Consider the following 7,702-nt stretch of genomic DNA (forward strand, 5'->3'; position numbering starts at 1 on the left):
TCTCCTTGAATTTAGTTCAATAAAGTTTTCAATATGGAATAGAATTAGCAAAGATCTTTTTGAGATAATCTTCTTAGGAAATCAAATTTCTTGAAACAAGGAAACTTTGATCACATTGAAAATATTCATAAAATCCTTACTTCGCTTGATATTATTCATGATTTAACTTAGTATAATGCCGCTAAAGATTCTCAAACACCTGCTTTTAAAAAGTCTAAAATTTTTCAATCAAAAGATGTCAACCAAATATGACAAGTTACATTATGTACCAAATGTAAACTGTGTTGCAACTAGAGTTGACCAAGAGAGTGTAATGATCACTAACAATCTTCCTTTTTGATTTTTTTTATAAAAATACAACAACACACTCAAGAAATATGAATATGATCTTCAACACAATACCTCCTTTAATTCAACCATTCAACTATATAAAAGAATTGTGAAATCAATTATTAAGACATAAGTGTAAAAAACATTAGCAAAAGAAAATTAACATAGCAAAGGTGAGAAGCAACTCAACTACATGCCAAAAATAAATCTAGCAACAATTGTATATGTATCACCATCAAATCACCCAAACAAAAAAAAAAAGGTCTTTCCCTTAACTTCCTTAACTCATTCTTTCTTTTTTAAAGATAATATATAATTTGTCTTTTGAACTTATTCATTTGTATTTGGCTGGTCCTTAAAATTTTTTTTGGACTTAGTTGGTCCCTAAACTTGTATTCCATCAATCAGGTTGGCCTCTCCATACTAACACCGTTAATTTGTACTGACGTGGCATTTTTAGCCAATTTGGTGGTGCCACGTGACAAACATAATTTATATATTTATATATATATTAATTTATGTTTGTCATGAATTAGTAGTGTAGAAAGTTGTTAGTTAGTTGTGAATCTGGTAAAATGTTGTTGCTCAGTTTAGAGTAGTTACTCAAGTCTCTATAAATACTATACCTTGTGTATTCAGAGATCAAGGATTTTTGAATAAAAGAAAGAAGTTTATTCTCTCATTCTCTGTTTCATTAGATATTTCTATTTTCTGTTTTCGTAGTTCTTTCATGGTATCATTCGCCAGTTGATTCTGGATTATAGTCTATCATGGCTTCTACTGATTCTGCATCTGGTGAGCCTAGTTCTACTGTGTTCACCGGTGATCGTGTCACAAATATTTTTCCTCGGCATGAGGTGGTCAAACTCGATGACGGCACCTATATTCAATGGCGTAAACAAGTCAAATTAATCGTTGATGGCTATGGACTTATAGGATTCTTAGATGGTACCGTTGCTCCACCATCACGATTCATTCCACTGCCCGATGGATCTCGTGCTCTAAATCCGGTAGCTCAGGTGTTCACGCAGCAAGATCGACTTCTGACTTTCTGGCTTTTGTCTACTGTAAGTTCTTTTCATCAATCGTCGTTTGATGATGCTTGCACGGTGTGTGACATATGGAATACGACAATTAATCTCTTTGCGGCTGATACTGGAGCCAAGCAGTCAAGGATTCGGCATGAGCTTCACTCTTTGAAGAAAGGTAATCTTTCTATTAAAGCTTACATTGCTCGAATTAAAAGTTTGTGTGCTATGTTAGATGCCTCTGGTTCTCGTATCTCTGATGAAGAGAAGATTGAGGTGATGCTCGCGGGCTTGCCGCTGGAGTTTGAGGCGGTTATCTCTTCTGCTCGATTGTCGACTGGAATTTTGTCATTAAAACGTTTGGTTGATGCTTTAGTTAACTGTGAGAATCGTCAAGCTCAAGTGTTGTAGGAAGTAAACTTGCACGCAAACCTTGTTAAAGATGCGTCGTCTGTTGAAGGGAACAGTCGTAGTGGTCGTACGCCTGTTCGTGGCCATGGCAGAACTTTTCGATCTCGCGTTCAATGCCAAATCTGTAGTCAATTCGGTCAAGTGGCTCAGAAGTGCTACTACCGTTACCATCGTGACTCAAACCGAGACTCGAATATCTCGTCTGTGATGCCTTCGATCTCTTACCAAGGGGTTCCGTCTGGTGTTGAGAGGTCTGATTCGGAGTTGTTTGCGCAACATGGTGAAGAACAGTGTGTGGCTCCTTTTCAGAAAAGTCAAAGAACATTTTATGGCCAAGGGAACTATGCGAGTCAAAATAGGTATGCTGGTGGTCAAAATTGGTGTGCTGGCATGCAAAATGAACAATTGGCACGTGGGCCACATGTGTCATATACTCAGCATGACTATGGCCGTTCATATGCTAATGGTTACAAGCCCAATTTGCGTAATCTTGGTACTGATGATGGGCCTGATTTTAATGGCAATACGCCACTTGAATTTATTGCTGGGAATGGAAGGCATGTGTCACATGGGCCGAATGTTATGCATGCATCACATGGGCCGAATATTGAACAAAATGCTGGACCGAATGGTGTACCATCTTCTAACTTTGTTCAAGTTGATCAAGTTGATCCCGGTTCGCCTGAACCGATTGGTGTTGATCGGGGTCTGTGATTTACCAAACTACGCGCTCGGGTTTATACTGGGTCAGGACCATGTATTGGGCTTCCTTGGCTAGGGGACTTACATGCATCTGATTATTCTGAGCCATCAGTATCTGGCTCTCATGTCAATACTGCTCAACTTGGGTCTAGTACTGGCGATGATGGTTCGTACATTCCAGTGCACGGTGACACCACGTCTTGGTACCCTGACTCTGGAGCAAGTCATCATGTCTGTCGTGATGTGTCAGCTTTACGTGATGTCACGCCATATTCAGGTACTTCATTTCTTTTAATGGGTGATGGTACTCCTGCGGTAATTTCATCAATTGGTATTGCTATTTTACCTATTCAGTCTAAGTTGTTACGATTGTCAAATTTTTTATATGTGCCAAGTATTCGAAAAAACCTCTTATCCGTCTCATAGTTTGCTCGTGATAATGGTGTGTTTTTTGAGTTTCACCCTACCCATTGTATTTTTAAGGATGTCGTGACTCGGGAGACATTACTGACGAGCCGCATTCGTGATGGACTATATCAATTTTCTATGCCAGTGGTTTCTACTCTGTCTAATGTTGCTCCATTTGTTGCTCATTCACAAGTTCCACGTACAGTTGCAAATTGTTCTGTGTTTGCTTTATGGCATAATCGTTTAGGCCACCCGTCAGCTTCTGTGGTCAAGACTATTCTAAATAAATGTAATAATGTTTCAAGTAAAAATAGTTTTGATGGTATATGTACTGCATGTCAAAAAGGGAGGTCACATAAGTTGCCTTTTTCACCTTCGACTACTAGCTATCGTCCTTTTGAGTTGATTGTTTCTGATCTTTGGGGTCCCGGATTTGTTGCATGTAATGATAAGAGATATTACGTTTCGTTTATTGACATGTGTACTAGGTTTACTTGGGTTTATCTTTTACATCAAAAAGCTTAAGCAATAGAATATTTTACTCAGTTTCAACAGTTAATTAAGACACAGTTTGGCAAGTCTATTAAGCAATTTCAGAGCGATTAGGGAGGAGAATACCGTGGTTTTACATCTGTTTTAGAGTCCTAGGGAATTATACATCGGCTGACGTGTCCGTATACTTCCGAACAAAATAGAGTGGCTAAGCGTAAACATCGTCACATTGTTGAAATGGGTATTACATTATTGGCTCACACAAATTTACCTATGGAATACTGGGGATATGCGTTTTGTTGCGCGGTTCATCTTATAAATCGACTTCCTACTGTCATTCTTCAGGGCAGTTCTCCGTTTAAGGCACTTTATAGAAATGATCCAACCTATGATCATCTTCGAGTTTTTGGCTGCTGCTATTATCCTTACTTACGTCCGTTTGTAAGTCATAAAATGTCTGAAGGTATTTCGTCGTCGTCTGACAGTCAGATTAGTAGGCCACCTGTGGGTAATACTCACCCAATGGTCGAGTGGCGCACTGCTGCGCAAGATGAGTATGATGCTCTGGCTACAATTGAAGAAGCTCTGGCTACTGTTGAGTGGTGCGCTGCTACGCAAGATGAGTATGATGCTCTTATGCGTAATTCCACATGGGAGCTAGTTTCCGCTCCATCTAATCGTAATGTCATTGGGTGCAAATGGTTGTTCAAAATTAAGAGGAATTCTGATTGTACTATTGCTCGACGTAAGGCTCGATTAGTCGCAAAAGGCTGTTCTCAGGTTCCGGGATGTGATTTTAAGGAAACTTTTAGTCCGGTGGTAAAATCGGATACTATCAGAGTTATTTTATCTATTGTTGTGTCTAGGGGGTGGTCACTTCGGTAAGTGGATGTGAATAATGCGCTTCTAAATGGAGATCTTGATACTGAAGTTTTCATGCACCAACCTCCCAGCTATGTTCAGTATGGTTCAAATGGCAGACCTCTGGTGTGTCATCTGAAGAAAGCGTTGTATGGTCTTCGTCAGGCTCCCCGTACCTGGTTTGAGAAGCTGAAAGGATTTCTAGTATCTGTGGGGTTTGTGGTATCGAAGTCTGATGCTTCCTTATTTATTCGGGTTGTACCAGATTCAACGTTGTATGTTCTTGTGTACGTTGATGATATTATTGTTACTGGTGATGTGCCTACTGTTATAGACTGGTTTGTTCAGTTGTTGAATAATGAGTTCTCGCTTAAGGACATGGGCGATCTTCATTACTTTCTTGGGATAGAAGTTACTCGTTCTTCATTAGGATGTCTTCATCTCTATCAGAAGAAGTATATACGTGATATTCTTATTCGGTGTTCGATGGAAAATACAAAGAGTGTTCATACACCGTTGATTAATTCTTCTGTCATGACTAGAGATGATGGTGAGCGTTTAGAGGATCCGACTGAATACAGGAGCCTTGCCGGAGCATTACAGTATGTTACTCTTACGCGGCCTGATGTTGCATACGCTGTAAATCGAATATGTCAGTTTATGCATTGTCCCACTTTTGTTCATATGACTGCTCTGAAGCGCATTTTGAGATATCTAGGTGGAAAGCTTGAACTTGGGGTTGTGTTTCGTCCGTCCACTAGTTTGCCCTTTGTTGGGTATGCTGATACAAACTGGGGGTTAGATTTTGATGACCGGAGATCTACTACTGGGTACTGTGTTTATTTCGGACATACTCCTGTGTCATGGTGTACGAAGAAACAACAGGTTGTTGCTCGGTCTACTGCTGAGGCAGAATACCAGAGTCTTACCGCAGTCACTAGTGAGGTTACGTGGCTTTTGTCGTTACTTCAAGAATTACATGTTCAATCTACTAGTATTCCCAATATTTGGTGTGACAGTTCTGGTGCAGTTGCAGTTGCTGCTAATCCTGTTCTACATTCAAAGTTTAAGCACGTTGAATTAGATTTATTTTTAGTTTGTGAAAAGGTTGTTGATGGTACCGTAACAGTTGGCGAGGTTCCCGCGTGTGATCAAGTCGCTGATGTTCTCACTAAGCCACTTTCGCTATCGAATTTTGCTCGTTTTCGGAGTTTCCTACGGGTCTTGCCTGTGGAGAAGATGGATGAATATTAGTAGTGTAGAAAGTTGTTGTTAGTTAGTTGTGAATCTTGTAAAATGCTGTTGCTCAGTTTAGAGTAGTTACTCAAGTCTCTATAAATACTATACCTTGTGTATTCAGAGATCAAGGATTTTTGAATAAAAGAAAGAAGATTATTCTCTCATTCTCTGTTTCATTAGATATTTCTATTTTTTGTTTTCGTAGTTCTTTCATCATGTGGCACATTGAGAGGCTGCCATTTGACAACACTGGATTGGTTAGAAATGTCACGTTAGCACAAGCTAACAATGTTAGTGTAGAGGTACCAATTTGGTTGACGTAATACAAATTCAAGGATCAATTAGGTCCAAAAAAATTTAGAAACTAACTGAGTATAAATAGACAAGTTCAGGTGCCAGATTATATCTCTAACAAAATGTAAACAAAATGTAAAAGCATTAAGGACGGCGAGCAAGCAAATCTGTCTTGTAACAAATAGCATGATTCCTTTGCCAATTTAGGAGCTTCACTTAGCTGTTAAATAAGGTTAAATCTTACTTTTAAGTGATATATAACAATAATATTAATTAAGTGATAATTCATTTAAAATAATAAGTATAATTTTATAAATTTTAAAGGTTTAAGTGATAATAACAACACCACAAACAATGAAAATTATTAATAAAATAAATATAATTAAATTATTTTATATTTTATATTTTATATTTTATATTAATAATTTGTTATAAAAAAGAAACGTTAAACCTATATATTAGTTTTATATTAAGTTGATAATAGAAGTATTATTAATAAAATAATTATAATTAGTTTATATTAATAAATTGTTTTAGAAAATTAGCATCAAACACATCTATTAGTAATATATTCAATATTGTTATATAACTTTAGGTTATAGTAAAAAAATTATTAATAAAATATTAATAAATATTTTATTTTTATATTAATATTTTTATCATATATATTTGAAAAGAAATGTAAAAAGGAAAATTGCATGCATATTGCATTACTTTTATTATTATCACATAATAATTAATAATATGTGTAATATAAGTGTCATTTACCTTAAATGGTTTTCATTATTTTTAATTTATCTAATTATATTCATTTTATAGATTTAAAATTTTATAAATTAATAAAATGTATGGAATGATCTGATGATGTTTTTTTTTTAAATTTTAAAGATATGTTCTTAATTATTTTATATTAATATATTATTTGTTATTATCATATAATAAATAGTAATATATATTGGTTAAAATTAATGTAACTCTTTACACTCGACTCAACAACCGAACGAAGGTACGATATCATATTTGTTGGTGAAGCAACTCAAACAAACATTTAAAACAATCATTGAAGCTAATAATAAATTAAGCGTGGCAAAATCAATTAAAGGATGATAAGAGTGTTGAATGAATATGAATGCACTCAAACAAACTCACATATATTATTCTGTGGTCAATTATGGCCAAACAAGGAACCAAGTCACAAATTGTGAGTCAAACTAGTAAAATGCAGAGCAATATCTCGAGAGATGTCTTCCCTATTTTATGATTTTTAGGTTCAAAATTTGAAGTCTTGAAACAATGGGACCATGTCTCAAGACAACGCTCCATGTATCGAGACTTTAACATATTTTTTTACTAATTCATCTTTGATATTTTATGTCTCGGAACAATGTCACTGTGTCTCGAGACTTGACACCTTATGTCTCGAGACATGTAATTGAGACACTAACTCAAAAATGCAGAAATTAGACAATGTAAGTCATGCAATTAAAAACACCTAAACACATATAATATCCAACTAAACCAATTCCAACACATTTAATATGCTAAATCAAGGCTAAAACATACAATTTCAAAATGATTAACACAATAGATCATGATTTCACTAGGCAAGTAAATGACAACACATAACACATGCAAATTTCACAGTATACCGTTCCTCAAAAACCAATTCTTAAGTGAATCAATGTCCAATTATGTGCTAAAAAATGTCATATAATTAGACTTGTTCATGGACTGGGTTACTCACTCAATCTCGAAGACTCGTTCGAAATTTGGGAGGGTTTAGATAAAAATATTAAGCTTAAAAATAAGTTTGGATAAAGAATTAATGTAATAAACATAGGAAGTTTTAATTGAATAAAAAAAATTAAGAGATTAAAGATATGGCATTTTTAGGTTTAAATCCCGTCATTTACATATTTTTAGATTTTACATAAAAT

This window comes from Gossypium hirsutum, chromosome D11 (assembly GCF_007990345.1).
Source record: "Gossypium hirsutum isolate 1008001.06 chromosome D11, Gossypium_hirsutum_v2.1, whole genome shotgun sequence".
Taxonomy (NCBI): Eukaryota; Viridiplantae; Streptophyta; class Magnoliopsida; order Malvales; family Malvaceae; genus Gossypium; species Gossypium hirsutum.